Raw genomic sequence first — 15,185 nt, 5'->3', positions numbered from 1 at the left:
TGTTCCATTGTTCTTTGCAAGATCAATAGCTCATCTTAAGGGACAGTTGCATTGCAACTTACAACTAACATAGAACATGCCTCATGTCATCAGTAGTTTCTGCAATGCAGTGAATATCAAGTGGAAATATTAACTTCATGCCAATATACTGACTGAGATAACACACTGCAACGAATCATCCACTCAGGTATTAATATTCATAGACTATATAATAGGGAACTGTAAAATATGGAACGTATTCATAAGTGAGGAAGAGCAGATAATTCACAAGTGGTGAGGTCACATGTGAGTTATTATGTTTTGCCTCAAAAGTGAAATTATTTCTGCACATTACAATTACCAACCTAGCTTGATTAAATTTTAATTTTAATTTTCAAAATCTGTTCCAAGCTTAAAAAGAATTTAAATAATGTTGTCCGGTAGAATTCTTGCTTTACACCAGGGGTAGGCACCAACCTTCGGGGATACTGAAGAGAAGTATCGAGGGGCTTATCACCCCAAGGAGGTAGTTCAACCAGGGCCCAGAGCAGCACTTCATTCCTGCTATGAAGATAAATGCGTTGTAATTCAGAGTTTAGATGCTGCACAGAATTAGGTGGTCTAATGTGATATCCAGGCCAAAGAATGATGAAGCTGGAGGTAAAATTCATTTACATAATCACACAAAACACATTTTTGGACATCTTACGCCATCTCTCCACCTCAATGTTTCAATGGTAAAATGCATCATCATCAGACCATGAACATTACTCTCACCTCTTTTGCCCCCTCAGCAGGGATACATTATCGGAAACCGCTGTAACTTTTGATTTCTCAATTCTTCCAAGGAAAAGGGTGCATGTCGAGTTATTGGCAGGGCTGTGTGAATGCTGGAAATGATGCGGTTTAAGGGCTAAAGCAGTTCAGTCCTGATCCCTGAGGCAGAAATGGTGCTGTGAATTCCTGACACATCTGGTGCAGGCAGAATTTGTGTAAATGGTCTTTACTGTGCCAGCTTTATTTAAATGGAATCAGTGCTGTGCTACACTACAGAAGCCAATTACTTATCGTGCTTACCAATTTTATACTTAATTTTGTTAGATTCGTGGAATGAAAAAGACAATAATATGAAGAGTGGATATTTTCAAATGTCCATTTGAGATCCTTTTCCTTCAATTTGATAAAACAAAATGGGAGCAAGGTAAATCGGAATAATTTGTCCCTTTATCTACTTGCAAAGCAGATCCAAACTATTAATGCTGTGTCAACCATGGAAACTGACATTGAATGGAAAGTGAGGGCCACACTGAGGAAACTGGGTATGTCTTATTTGAAACTAACATTGACTTTACGTTACAGTCACATTAAGCATTACATCATGTACAGGCGATCCTGAACCTGAGCAGCACAGTGGCGGAGCGGGAAGTATTGCTGCTTCACAGTGCCAGGAACCTGGGGTCAATTCCGGCCTTGGCTGACTTAAGTTTCCTCCGGGTGCCTTGATTTCCTCCCACAGTCCAAACATGTGTGGGTTAGATGGATTGGCCACGCTAAATTAACCCCTTGTGTCAGGGGATTAGCAGAGTAAATACATGAGGTTACGGGGGATAGAGCCTGGATGGGATTGTTGTTGGTGCAGGTTGATGGGCTGAATGGCCTCCTTCTGCACTGTAGGGATTCTATGATTCTACAGTTCAATCACAAGGGCTGCCATTAGAGCAGCTTTGGGCAGGGCGGGAGTAGAGGAGGGTGGCACATGCAGGGGGTGAAAGCAGTGGTAATAATAAACTATTAGTGAACAGTTGGAAAAGTTGATGATAACAAATTTGAATGAAAACAATAGGTTTCGAGAGGAATGGAAGAATTCAGAAGGAACAATTGTTGACATGTTTCATTGTCCACATGTCTGAGAAACTCTGCAGTGAGACAAGGCTGAACCTGCTCCATTCAGAGCTTGCTCATGGACTTGCTCCTTTATATTATTCAGAAGGAAAGAAAAACACATTATTGTGAGAATGTATAGCCAGACTGCCACATTGCTGCACTGCAGTCAAGTGTTAGGTAACAATATATCAGTTTGAACTGTTGTTTGGTAGTACAAAATTTGAGTATTGCTGATAAAGGCATTTTGTCAAAGTTTTTCACCTTGTACCCATCAGGACAATCACAGGAATATTACTATTGTTTACCCTGACATTGATATTGTTGTGATTGTCCTGATGAGCGCAGGATAAAAAGCTTCAGCAAAATGTCTTTTTTCAGCAATAACTCAGTTTACCCGACTGCCAGAAATACCCTGGTTTAAATGCTTACATTTTGAGTGATTATTTCAAACGTAATGATTTCAAACTTTAGGGAACGAGAAGATATAACATGGTCAATTTTTGTGAGCAAAACCTCAAACATTATAAATGGATTTAATTCTGAATTAGATTGAAAAAAGTCAACCCAAATTCCTGCCAGGGAGAGACAAAAGTGGAATGAACCATAAGATAATGAAATGGACGGTAATGCAGCAATGAATGCGCAGCAACACTCCATGATGAATTGAGAGGCTGATAATTTTGTAGCCTGACACTCAACAACTTTCTAAAAGGCACAAGATGTGGAGGTGCCGGTGTTGGACTGGGGTAAGCACAGTAGGAAATCTCACAGCACCAGGTTAAAGTCCAACAGATTTATTTAGCAGCATGAGCTTTCAGAGTGTTGCCCCTTCATCAGGTGAATGAAGAGTTGAGTTCACAAACAGGGCATATAAAAACACAACTAAATTACAAGATAATGGTTGGGATTCAAGCCTTAACAGGAAATGAAGTCTTTACAGTTGCAGGCAATGTGAATGGAGAGAGGGCCAAGCACAGGTTAAAGAGGTGTGAATTGTCTCCAGCCAGGACAGTTAGTGAGATTTTGCAAGCCCAGGCAAGTCATGGGTGTTACAGATAGTGTGACATGAACCCAAAATCTCGGTTGAGGCCGTCCTCATATGTGCGGAACTTGGCTATCAGTTTCTACTTGGCAATTCTGCATTGTTGTGTGTTTTGAAGGTCGCCTTGGAGAACGCTTACTCGAAGATCAGAGGCTGAATGCCCTTTACTGCTGAAGTGTTCCCCAACTGGAAGGGAACACTGGTGATTGTCGAGCGGTGTCCATTCATCCGTTGTTGTAGCGCCTGCATGGTCTCACCAATGTACCATGCCTCAGGACATCCTTTCCTGCAGCGTATCAGGTAGACAACGTTGGCCGAGTCGCATGAGTATGTACCCTGTACCTAGTGGATGGTGTTCTCCCATGAGATGATGGCATTCGTGTCTATGATCCAACACATCTTGCAGAGACTTGCTGTGGCAGCATTGTGTGGTGTCGCGGTCACTGTTCTCCTGAAACCTGGATAATTTACTACTCACAATGTTTGAGGTTGCGTAATTATTTGAAGGCAAATATTGAGGGTGTGGGGATGGCCTTGGCGAGATGTTCATCTTCATCGATGACATGTTGAAGGCTCCAGAGAAGATGTCGTAACTTCTCTGCTCTGGGGAAGTACTGGACAATGAAGGGTACTCTGTCCACCGTGTCCCGTGTATGTCTTCTGAGGAGGTTGGTATGCTTTTTCACTGTGGTGAGTCGGAATTGCCGATCGATGAGTCGCGTGCCATATCCTGTTCTTACGAGGCTGTCTTTCAGCATCTGTAGGTGCCTGTTGCGATCCTCGTCATCTGAGCAGATCCTGTGATATGGAGGGCTTGTCCATTGGGAATAGCCTCTTTAACATGTTTAGGGTGGAAGCTGAAGAAGTGGACATCGTGAGGTTATTCGTGGGCTTGCGGTGCAGTGAAGCGCTGAGGTGACCGGTTTTTCCCTGTAGTGGGTCGGAATTCTCCATCCTGTTCAGGAAAGGATGTCCCGGGGCTTGGTACATTGGGGAGACCATGCAGATGCTATGACAACGGATGAATGGACACTGCTCGATAGTTGTCAAGCAAGATTGTTCCCTTCCTGTCAGGGAATACTTCAGCAGTCAGAGGCGTTCAGCCTCTGATCTTCAGTAGCATTCTCCAAGGCGGCCTTCAAGACACACAACAATGCAGAATTGCTGAGCAGAAATTGATCACCAAGTTCCACACACATGAGGACGCCCTCAACTGGGAACTTGCGTTCATGTCACACTATCTGTAACCCCCATGCCTTGCCTGTGCTTGCAAAATCTCACTCACCTTCCTGGCTGGAGACAGTTCACACCACTTTAACCTGTAGTTAACCCTTTCTCCACTCACATTGTCTGCACCTGTAAAGACTTGATTACCTGTTAAGATTTGCATTCCAACTGTTATCTTGCAATTGAGTCTGTGTCTATATATGCCCTGTTTTTGAACCCAACTCTTCACTCACCCAATGAAGGGACAATGCTCCAAAATCTTGTGCGACCGAATAAACCTGTAGGACTTTAACCTGGTATTGTTAAAAGGCATGAGTGAAGAGGAAAGAGTTAGCCATGCCATTTTGTGGGTGGGACATTTGTCCAATGGCTGGAAAATTTGTGAGGACAATAGAGAAAACACAGAAAAAAAAGCACAGTTTCAGCCAAAGTCAACTCATTGGATCTGCTGATATGAAAAACTGAGGAAGGAACCAGGAGAGCCTATTCAAAATTTCTTAACAAGGTTGAAAAACGTAGGCATAAAATACAAATTCAAGGAATCAAGGCTGATGCTATAGTTAAGAAAGCGAATAAATACCTCTAAACTTTCTCAAGAGGCTAAGGAAATTCTGTATGTCCGCTATGATTCTCACTAACTTTTACAAATGCACCATAACAAATCTCCTTTCCAGATATATCGCAGCTTGGTATGGCTCCTGCTCTGACCAAGGCTACAAGAAATTAGAGTTGTGAAGGCAGCCCAGTCCATCGTCAAAGCAGCCTCTCATCCATTGACTCCATCTACACTTCCTGCTGCCTTGGGAAAGCAGCCAGCATAATCAAGACCCCCGTGCACCCCAGATGTACTCTCTTTTATCATCTTCCATCAAGAAAAACACACAAAAGTCTGAAAATACATACCAACTGACTCAAAGACAGCTTCTTCCCTACTGCAGTCGGACTTTGAATGATTCTATCGCAGACTAAGTTGATCTTTCTCTTCACTCTTTTGGTAACTGTTACATTATATTCTGCACCCTCCCCTTTCGTTCTCCCCTATGTACTCTATGAACGGTGTATTTTGTCTGTAACAGCTTGCAAGAAACAATACTTTTCACTGTATCCCAATTCATGTGACAATAATAAATCTAATCAATTCAATTCAGCTGAAAGGCTGATAGATCAGTTCATTTTGGTTTCTACACACAGTGAAGTATAAAAATACTTGATTGAAAAGGACAAGCTCACAACATTATGGGCTGTAGATGTTGCCAAAGTACATGAAAACATACATGGACATTGAAGATTTTGATTACCTGAACAGCTAGCCTTCAGTTAAGTCAATAGAAAAGCAGCAGAGTTGATTCAGTGAAACAGCAACAGAAGAACGCAGAGTGAAAGATGTGCAAAAGCTGCAGATGGCCACATGAGTTGATTGAGAGAAGAAAATGTCCCACAGATGAATTCTGCAGTGGAAAGTCCAATTATTAGAAAATGATGTGCAGTGGGAAAAAAAGAAGATGGTAAAGGCGTTATTACAGGCAGAGCAACAAGCTGAACGAGAAGGAAAAGAAACCAAAACATCCTTACCCTGGAAGATGATGATGGGCTTTTTCTATCATTTGTGGATCATGGGCATCTCTAGCCGGAGAGCAGTTGAGAGTCAACCACAATGCTATGGCTCTGGAGTCACTCTGGAGTGTAGGCCAGACCAGATAAGGACAGAGATTTCCTTCCTTAAAGGACATTAGTGAACCAATTGGGTTTTTCCGACAATCGACAGCAGTTTTACAGTCATCAGTAGATCCTTAATTCTAGATATCTTTCATTGAATTCAAATTCCACCATCTGTTGTCGTGGGATTTGAACCCGGGTCCCAAATCACCACCTGAGTTTCTGGATTAATAACATCAACAGGCTATTTCCTCGCCTAAGTTTGAGAACACAATAGGCATAAAAACTGTACAATGGCTGGATTCAACAGTTCCCAGAGAAAATAAATTCAAACAACCATCCAGATCAGGAAAAGGGTGAGAAATATACCCATTGCCACAAATATGTGAAACTGAAGCTTGATACCAGAGCACAGAGTAACATCATCCCACCCAATCAACTCCTGAAAATTTGAAAAGTTTAGGGTGGCACAGTGGTTAGCACTGCTGCCTCACAGCGCCAGGGACCCAGGTTCAATTCTGGCCTCGGGTCACTATCTGTATGGAATTTACACGTTCATCCCATGTCTCCATAGGTTTACTGCAGGAGCTCCGATTTCCTCCCACAGTCCAATGATGTGCAGGTTAGATGCATTGGCCATGGTAAATTGCCCCTTAGTGTCTCAAGGTGTATAAATTAGGGGATTAATTCCCCTAAATACAGGGATAAGACCCGAGTAAGATGCTCTGTTGAAGAGTTGGTGCAGATTCGATGGGCCGAATAGCCTCCTTCTTGCATTGTAGGGATTCTATGAACATCATGCTCATGGCATATGGGGGGGAACTAAGATTCAATATTTAGGAATAAAACAAATCAGAGGGTCTTGCAAACAAAAAGACATCACAGTAACAGATGGTCCTGCTCTCCTGGGATTGAGCAGTTTTTTTTATTCCTTCATGGAATGTGGGCATCACCGACTGGGCCAGCATTTATTGCCCATCTCTAAGGGTATTTAAGAGTCAAGCACATTGCTGTGGGCCTGGAGTCACATATAGGCCTGACCAAGTAAGGATGGCAGATTTCCCTCCCTAAAGGACATTAGTGAACCGGATGGGCTTTTACAACAATTATCAACGGCTTCATAGTCATCATTTGACTTTTACTTCCACATTTGAATTGAATTCAAATTTCACCATTTGCTGTGATGGGATTTGAACACAGGTCCCCAGAACCTTGGGTCTATAGATTACTAGTCTAGTGACAATACCTATGTCACTGCCTCCCCCAGCAAAGAATTGCAGCATATCACTGTGGTAAATCATGAGGTGAAGGATGTGGCACTTAGGGTCCCAGTGGAAAGCATCCTTTGATCAGACATTTAAAAAAAAATAATCACCAGACTCGCAGAGCTTACAGTTTGGATAAATAGTTGCCTTCTGAGGATAGGCTAGGCTTGTTTCCATTATAATTCAAAAGATTGAAGATTTGCCACGATTGAAGTATATAAAATCCTGAACGGTATTAACAAGGTGGAATGCAGCAGTACGGTGACACAGTGGTTAGCACTGCTGCCTCACAGTGCTAGTGACCCAGGTTCAATTCCAGCCTCACGTCACTGTCTGTGTGGAGGTTGCACATTCTCCTCGTGTCTAATTGGGTTTCCTCCCACAGTCCAAAAGGTGTGCTGATTAGGTGTATTGGCCATGCTAAAGTCCCCCTCAGTGTACCCGAACAGGTGCCAAAGTGTAGCAACCAGGAGATTTTCATTGTAACTTCATTGCAGTGTTAATTCAAGCCTACTGTGACACTAATAAACAAACTGAAAAACTTTAAACTTTATGAGAAAGATGTTTTCTCTTCTGGGTGAGTCCAGAACTGTTTTAAAATTAGAGGGGGCCCTTATAGGGCAGAGATGAAGCTAATTATTTTTTCTCGGGGAGTGAGGGGGCATTGTATAACTTTGGAACTCTGCTGGGTCTTTGAATATTTTTAAGACAGAGGCCGATAGATTCTTGTTTGGAAAGGGAATCAAAGGAGGTAAATGGGAACTCAACACATGATCTTATTGGTGCAAAGCAGGCCAAAGGGGCCAAATGGCCTACTTCTGCTCCTAGTCCGTATGTGGACAAATTCCATCGTTATGAGAGATAACATTGCAAAGCCAAAAGAGCGGATTGCTGTCAGATATTGAAAAGTTCAAGGCAAATACTGAAGGGCGTTCAGACAGCAAAGGAAAGAGAACAAATTCAGGAAGTTCAGGTGGCTAAAGAAAATTTCCAGAAACTCACAGCACTCCAAGCTGAAATGTTGCTGTGCTGGAAAGGCTGAAGTCTGAGCAGGAACGCTGACAAGGAGCACATGGAAGAGAAGCTGCAGTTTGTGCAGTCAGTGGGAGAGGCACCCAAGTGGCGGACTCTGAACCTCAGGTCAAAATCTCAAAAGCGCTTTCTTTAAATTAGTGGAAAAGGAAAGAACGACCGGGTTGAGTTCAGGCGGCAAGTTAAAGAACTGCAGTTGTGGCTTCGCATCACAGTCAGAGAACAATTTACTGGCAACCAATAACAAACTGTGAGAAATACTGGAGAGTTTAAAAGAGGAAATATTAAAATGCAAGAAGCCAAGCAGCGCAGTCACAGCAGGAAGCTGCTAAATCTGGAGGATGGCAGGCATAGAGAGTGGCTGGAAGAGAAACGTATGCTGCAGAATCAGGACACAAATTTTGAGGAGAAGTAATAATTCTTTTTCAGTAAACAAGCTATAAAGGATTCTAAAGCAGTTCAATTTATTATAAAAGTTGATTTTTATGCTTTTGCTAGGTATAATATAAAATACGTTAATGACTGGAACAGTTGTTTTGATGTCAAAGCACTGTTATTTTTAAAGGAAGAGAGAAGTTGCACTGGTATATTATTTGTAAAGAAATAGGAACTAATTGTTAGGAGAATCTACATCCATGTTACTACCTTGAAGCCCTCTGAGGTGGAGGAAGGGCATTCTTGTGGTGAGAAGCTGTTTGTGTGTTCTGCCCACCTCTGCATTTTGTTATCTATAGCAGTAGATTGCTACCCAGTTGTAACGTTCTAGATGGAGGCTGCTGTGTGTGCACATATGGTTGATATGTCGACTGGCTGTACTACCTCCATAGTTGGAGACAGATGCTTCTCAGAATGCTGATCTTTATCACATCCACCAGAGCTTCCATGGTAATCTTGTGGGCAATGGGTTGGTCTGATCATTGGGGACTTTCTGAGAGCTGGAACGATCGCCTCCTCCACCAAGATAGAAGAGACATCAAAGGTGAAATCCGGGTCTAATATTCTTTAGTGTTTGTGGACTGAGGACCGTGCTGTTCTGTCTGGCTAATGGCAGTGGTAGTCTTTTCATCCTCTGTCATCTGAAAGCTAGTGGCTTTTGCTACCTAGACTTTAACCTGGTGATGTGAGACTTCTTACTTTGTTTACCCCAGTCCAACACCAGCGTATCCACATCAGGAGATCCAGGGCCATGCAGATATCCCTGCTTAGAAGAGAGGAAGATTGATTGTGGATCAACTCATAGATTCATTTGCTGTTCTATGTTGTGTTCTCTCTACTGGTCTTTTTTCCCTCTGTGCTACCTTTCAAACTCACATTCTGTAATTATGTTTCTTCCTATTGTTCCTGAAGACCTCAAGCTCTCTAGTGAGAGCTTTGACCTTTGTTTCTTGTTGTATGTTCCTGATTTTCAATATAATGTTTTTCCAAGGTCCTTTCCAAATATTTAACTGCTCCCTTCAGCACTGCAGTCTCATTCTTGTACCTCTGCATCTTTCAAAGAAGCATTAAATTAATTTTGTTTCTGTTTCACTTTGTTCTATTGCTGAGGGATGAACTCAAATCGGGGGGATCACTGTAGCATGTGAAGGTCCGTTTTCCTTTTTGTTGTGAAGTTTGTCTTGAGTTTTCTTGTAATTTAGCAGGGAACCCATTGAGTTTGTTCTACTGTTCCAGCATTCTGCTATGCAAGATGTTCTTTATTTCACTCTGTTACTGATGGATGATGCACTGTGATTGAATCTGATCCTAAAAGACAATTGGCTTCTCTTTCAATTATCTATTTTCTTTTTCAACTGTTACATTCTCACTATGTGTATCAGTGTATAGCTTTGTCATTGCTGTTAGTTCCAATGCAGGTATTTCTGAAGTAGCATTCAATGTCTTTTTCAACCCTTCTGAGATGACCTTACTGGCTTGTCACTCTGGCCAATAGGCGTGGCGAGCCGGTAAGATCGTCCAAGAGGTGAAAAATTGGCTTTGCACCTGATATCTTGCCTCTTGTGATTTTACCAGCTGCGTTTTGCTGGCGTAATCAACCTCGTGCCCAGGATTATCATTCGATAGTTTAAATATTTTTAGTGAGAGAAGGATGCAATTGTCCAGTCTCACTTCTCTTAATGTCCTCCCAGTGGAGGCACTCACCGGAAATTACTTCTCAAGGACCCCAATCTCCTGTTGGATCTGGCCCTGAGGTTGCTCCATATCAACCTGGTGAGTTAGATTTGAGATCCATGTTAAAGATTTTAAAAGAGTGAGTACAGCTTTAAATGGTACCGGCTTCCAAAGTAATCTTGCTGTTCACTGCACAACAATGGATTTTCCACGCGTGCAGGCTTTGGTGGACTTTGTAAAATGGCAACAGTGCACTTTGGAAAGTAAAAGTTTCAACAATGGTTGCACGGTTCAGCGGTCTGCTGACTTGATTAAATTAGTAATGTAGTGTAGTGAGTAACGAGGTATTTAAATGAACTGTAGGTAATTAGGTTCCCAAGAGTTGAGTAAACTAATTGTTATTTTCTTTTCTCTACTTGACGCTGAGACCACATGTTGAGGCTAATCCCCATTGGGAAATTGGGATTAGCGACGGATTCCATTCAAACGGTGCTTTGGGGAAGAAGCTTCTCAGGTGTGGCTGCAGCCTAGAAGTGAAAGGGATTTAGCTCAGCCTTGCAGGCGATGAACTGTGTGTGCTGAAGCTGGACTTCCAAGAGAGATTGTATGGAATCTTTTGCTACAGAACATCCTGAAAGCCCTTAGCCTTCGGGATGTTCTCTCTGGAGCTTTACTGACTAACTTTCTCACTGTCTGTAGTTTCAGCTGGGAGTTTCCTTCAGTTCAGAATTCCTTGAAGATGTCCTTTTTTTCAAGACTTTCAGCATTTCTGTGAGGATTAAGGTTTTTTTTATCCCACTGGTTACAGAACATGTCTGTTAAAGAAGCCTTGATAGTTTCCTGAATGTGAAACAAGTCATATTAACTACTTGTAAAGGGCGGCACAGTGGCACAATGGTTAGCACTGCTGCCTCACAGCGTCAGAGACCCAGGTTCAATTCCTAGCTTGGGTCATTGTCTGTGTGGAGTTTGCACATTCTCCCCGTGTCTGCGTGGGTTTCCTCCGGTTTCCTCCCATAATCCGAAAAATGTGACGGTCAGATGGATTGGCCATGCAAAATTCTCCCTTGGTGTACCTGAACAGGTGCCGAAGTGTGGCGACCAGGGGATTTTCACTGTAACTTCATTGCAGTGTTAATGTAAGCCTACTTGTGATTAATAAATGAACTTTAGTCTATACAAATGTATGGTAAAGGGTGTAGGCATGGACCTATCTCCATCATAAGTCTAACACACCTCTGGCCAACACCTAGGTCGAAGTTATGTGCCTTCTTACATCATGATGTGGAGTTGCCGGTGTTGGATTGGGGTAGGCACAGTAAATAGTCTCACAACACCAGTTTAAGACTGACAGATTTATTTGGTAGCATGAGCTTTCAGAGCGCTGCTCCTTCATCAAATGGGTGCAGGATTTGTTTCACAAATAGGCATATGTAGACACAAGATAATGGTTGGAATGTGAGTCTTAACAAGTAATTAAGTCTTTATAGGTACAGACAATGTGAGTGGAGAGACCGTTAAGCACAGGTTAAAGAGATGTGTATTGTCTCAAGCCAGGACAGTTAATGAGATTTTGCAAGCCGCCTAGGGTTGCAAAATTCATGTGGGTTACAGATAGAGTGACATGAACCCAAGATCCAATTGAGGCCGTCCTCTTGTGTGCAGAACTTGGCTATCAGTTTCTGCTCAGCGACGCTGCTTTGTCATATTTCTTGAAGGCTGCCTTGGAGAATGCTTATCCAAAGATCAGAGGCTCAATGCCCTTAACTGCTGAAGTGTTCCCCAGCAGGAAAGAACACTCTTGCCTGGTGATTGTCAAGCGATGTCCATTTATCCATTGTCGTAGCGTGCGGACAGACCTCCTCAGTAGACAACCACAGGATATGGCAGATGGAGTACCCTTCGTCATCCAGTAATTCCCCGGAGTGGAGAACTATGACATCTTCGCCAGAGCCTTCAACCTGTCATCGATGAAGATGAACGTCTCACCAAGGCCATCCCCACACCCCCACTAGTTGCCTTCAAACAACTGCACAACCTCAAACAGACCATTGTACACAGCAAACTATCCAGCCTTCAGGAGAACAGTGACCATAATGCCACACAACCCTGCCACAGCAACCTCTGCAAGACATGCTAGATCATCAACACGGATGCCATCATCTCATGTGAGATCACTATTCATCAGGTGCACGGCACATACTCTTGCAACTCGGCCAACATTGTCTACCTGATACACTGCAAGAAAGGATGTCCCACGACATGGTAGATTGGCTTCTTAACAATATGACCATTTTGCAAGTAATTTGACACTACCAATAAGCCTTAAATCAACAATTATGTTGTTCAGACTGATGAAGCAAAATTATATTGCACTGAGATAAAGAGTAACTCATACATTCATCATTTGGAAAAAGTAAACTGATAAAATAATATTCTAAATTCTGACAGTTAAGAGAAAGGTCCAGAAACTCGTGTCTGTAAAAGGCGTATTTAAAATAGATATCATGATGTTCTTCTCCACACACAGATCAATATGTGGAATAGACTCCCAGATAAAGTAATGGAGTGAAATTAAGAGAACCATTTAAGAAATAATTGGATGCTGCAAAATGGCAATTTTAGGCTCTTTCCAGATAGTTAAAACAAAATGGGCTAAATGGCCTCCCTCATCTGCAGTTATCTTGTCACCTCAGTAAAAGAAAGGATTCTTTTTTAACAAACATTGAGAACACAGGAAGCTGTTATGCCTGCGTTCTGATAAAAATAATCTTGAATCTCATTTCTAATCAGAAGGTTGTCTGTGGAAGAAAAAAAATGCTTGATTGGACTCCACAGTCCTTAACCGTTTTACCTCTCCCCCGGACATCTTCCTATCTTTTCAGGACAAATAAATGTTGCTAGATTTCAAGGTTCAACTCATCTGTTAACAAAAATTGAAGTAAATTACAATGAGGAATATCATAATCTGTTAGTCTCCTTCTCTCTTAAGGTGTAAGGCGTTTGAACCTCTGCTCCCAAGTATAAGTGGTTATCAACAAGTTAATCAAGTAGTTTCAAAATTCAATTGTTTTCTTTTTGAGAGTTGAATTATTAGCAAATTTCCTCTCTGTTCAGCTTGATACATTTTCTGAAATTTAAAGAACATAAACTTAATAACAGAAGTATAGATAGCACATTGAGTGTTTTATTTCTCTTATATATACTTGCACACAGTCTTGGCATGGATTTTACATATTGTTAATTTTGTCCTCATTTATCTAAATTTACTTGAGGGAAAGCAGCTACATGTTTTTGACTAGGCATATTAATAATGGAAAACAACTGTTAAGTCTGCTCAAACTCAAAATATTAATATAGTTAAAATTTTAAAAGAAATGCAGATAAATGCAATACCATAAGGACTTGTATGAGTCACTTAACTCCTTTGATGTCACAATATTTACATAATTGGTAAATCTATTTACTTATATTTGCCTCTGAATAGCCTGCTCAATCTCTAAGGTAAATGACAGCATTCTCCAAAAGGAAGTGCAGTAGTCTTCCCGATTTTTTCTCCATCCTCTTGCCATTCCCATTTTGATTGCTTATGTTGTTATTATCCCTGTAGAGACCAGTAACTTTCAAGAAGAAATTCTAATTCCCAGTGCTGCTGGAGAGGTAGATACCCCCCTCACGAGATCCAGATAAAACTTGACATACGTCTGAAGGTTATCGTAGTAGGTTTAGTGCTGCAAGACTGATTCCACACTCTATCATTATCACAGTGGGGACCTCTCAGTTCACAGCTCTAAGTGATTATAAAATCTTTGAAGTGAGGCTATAAATGTTCTCATAACGGATTAAGTACTTGACGAGAATATTAAGTTGGCATTGAAGCTACAAAGTGCCATTAGGATGGATAAAGGGATATAGATTGGCATGGGGTTATGATGTGTCATAGGTTGTGTGGAGGAATGAGATTACATGAGTTGTGTGAATTTGGCATGCAAGATGATGAGGACTGAATACTGTTTCTAGTTTTATTTTCTTCATATCTGTGAGACTCTTGGAGCCTGTGATCAGCCTCCTAAACAGCCCACTTCTGCACCTGGCAACCTCTATTGTTGCCTCCATATGTTTATAGGGACAGCAGGCCCGATCCCTGTTAACACCCACCTCCAGAAGGAAAATCCAAATATCCTGGGCATTTTCACCTGATTCGGATATGCAGAGGCAGGAAATTTCTCGACTGTGTGCCCCCAATTTGGGAGCAATGATGCCACCCTGCCATTCCATCTTCCACCATCGGCAGAATGCTTTGTTCATTGTCTGCAGGTGTGAACATTTTGAACCCTTTTCCCAGTTAAAAAGTGTGGGCCTCCCTTTCATATTTGATATCCAAGCCATCCAGCTTCGCTGTCAGCTGAATTCAGACCAAGTCACATGACTCCGTTCATTCCATTTTACCCTCAATTACAGATACAGAGGGCGGCATGGTAGCATAGTGGTTAGAACTGCTGCTTCACAGCGCCAGGGACCTGGATTCGATTCCCGGCTTGGGTCACTGTGTGAAATTTGCAAGTTCTCCCCATGTCTGCATGGGTTTCCTCCGGGTGCTCCGGTTTCCTCCCACATTCTGAAAGAGGTGCTGGTTAGGTGTATCTAGATATTAGGCATCGGACTATAGTGACTAGGGGAATTTCACAGTAATTTCATTGCGGTGTTAAGGCAAGCCTTACTTGTGACAAATAAATAAATAAATATACGTAACAATCTCACAAAACCTCACATTGGTAACAATGTCTTTCTTCCAAATTCCCAGCCAACCAGCATTGAGAAAATCTGTGTAACCATGGTCAAGTATTTTTGGCTAAGATAGTAAAAAATCAGAAAGTAACTTCATGCTGTTTCCTACCTGCAGCCAATAAGGCACCTGTAAGATTTCAATTGGAGGCAGGTTTCTACAATTGGCCTTCCCAGAAACTGTTTTAATTATTTAAGTACTTAAT

Source organism: Carcharhinus amblyrhynchos, chromosome 21 (assembly GCF_965287045.1).
Source record: "Carcharhinus amblyrhynchos chromosome 21, sCarAmb.v2.hapA, whole genome shotgun sequence".
Taxonomy (NCBI): domain Eukaryota; kingdom Metazoa; phylum Chordata; class Chondrichthyes; order Carcharhiniformes; family Carcharhinidae; genus Carcharhinus; species Carcharhinus amblyrhynchos.
This window is presented reverse-complemented; position numbering follows the sequence as displayed.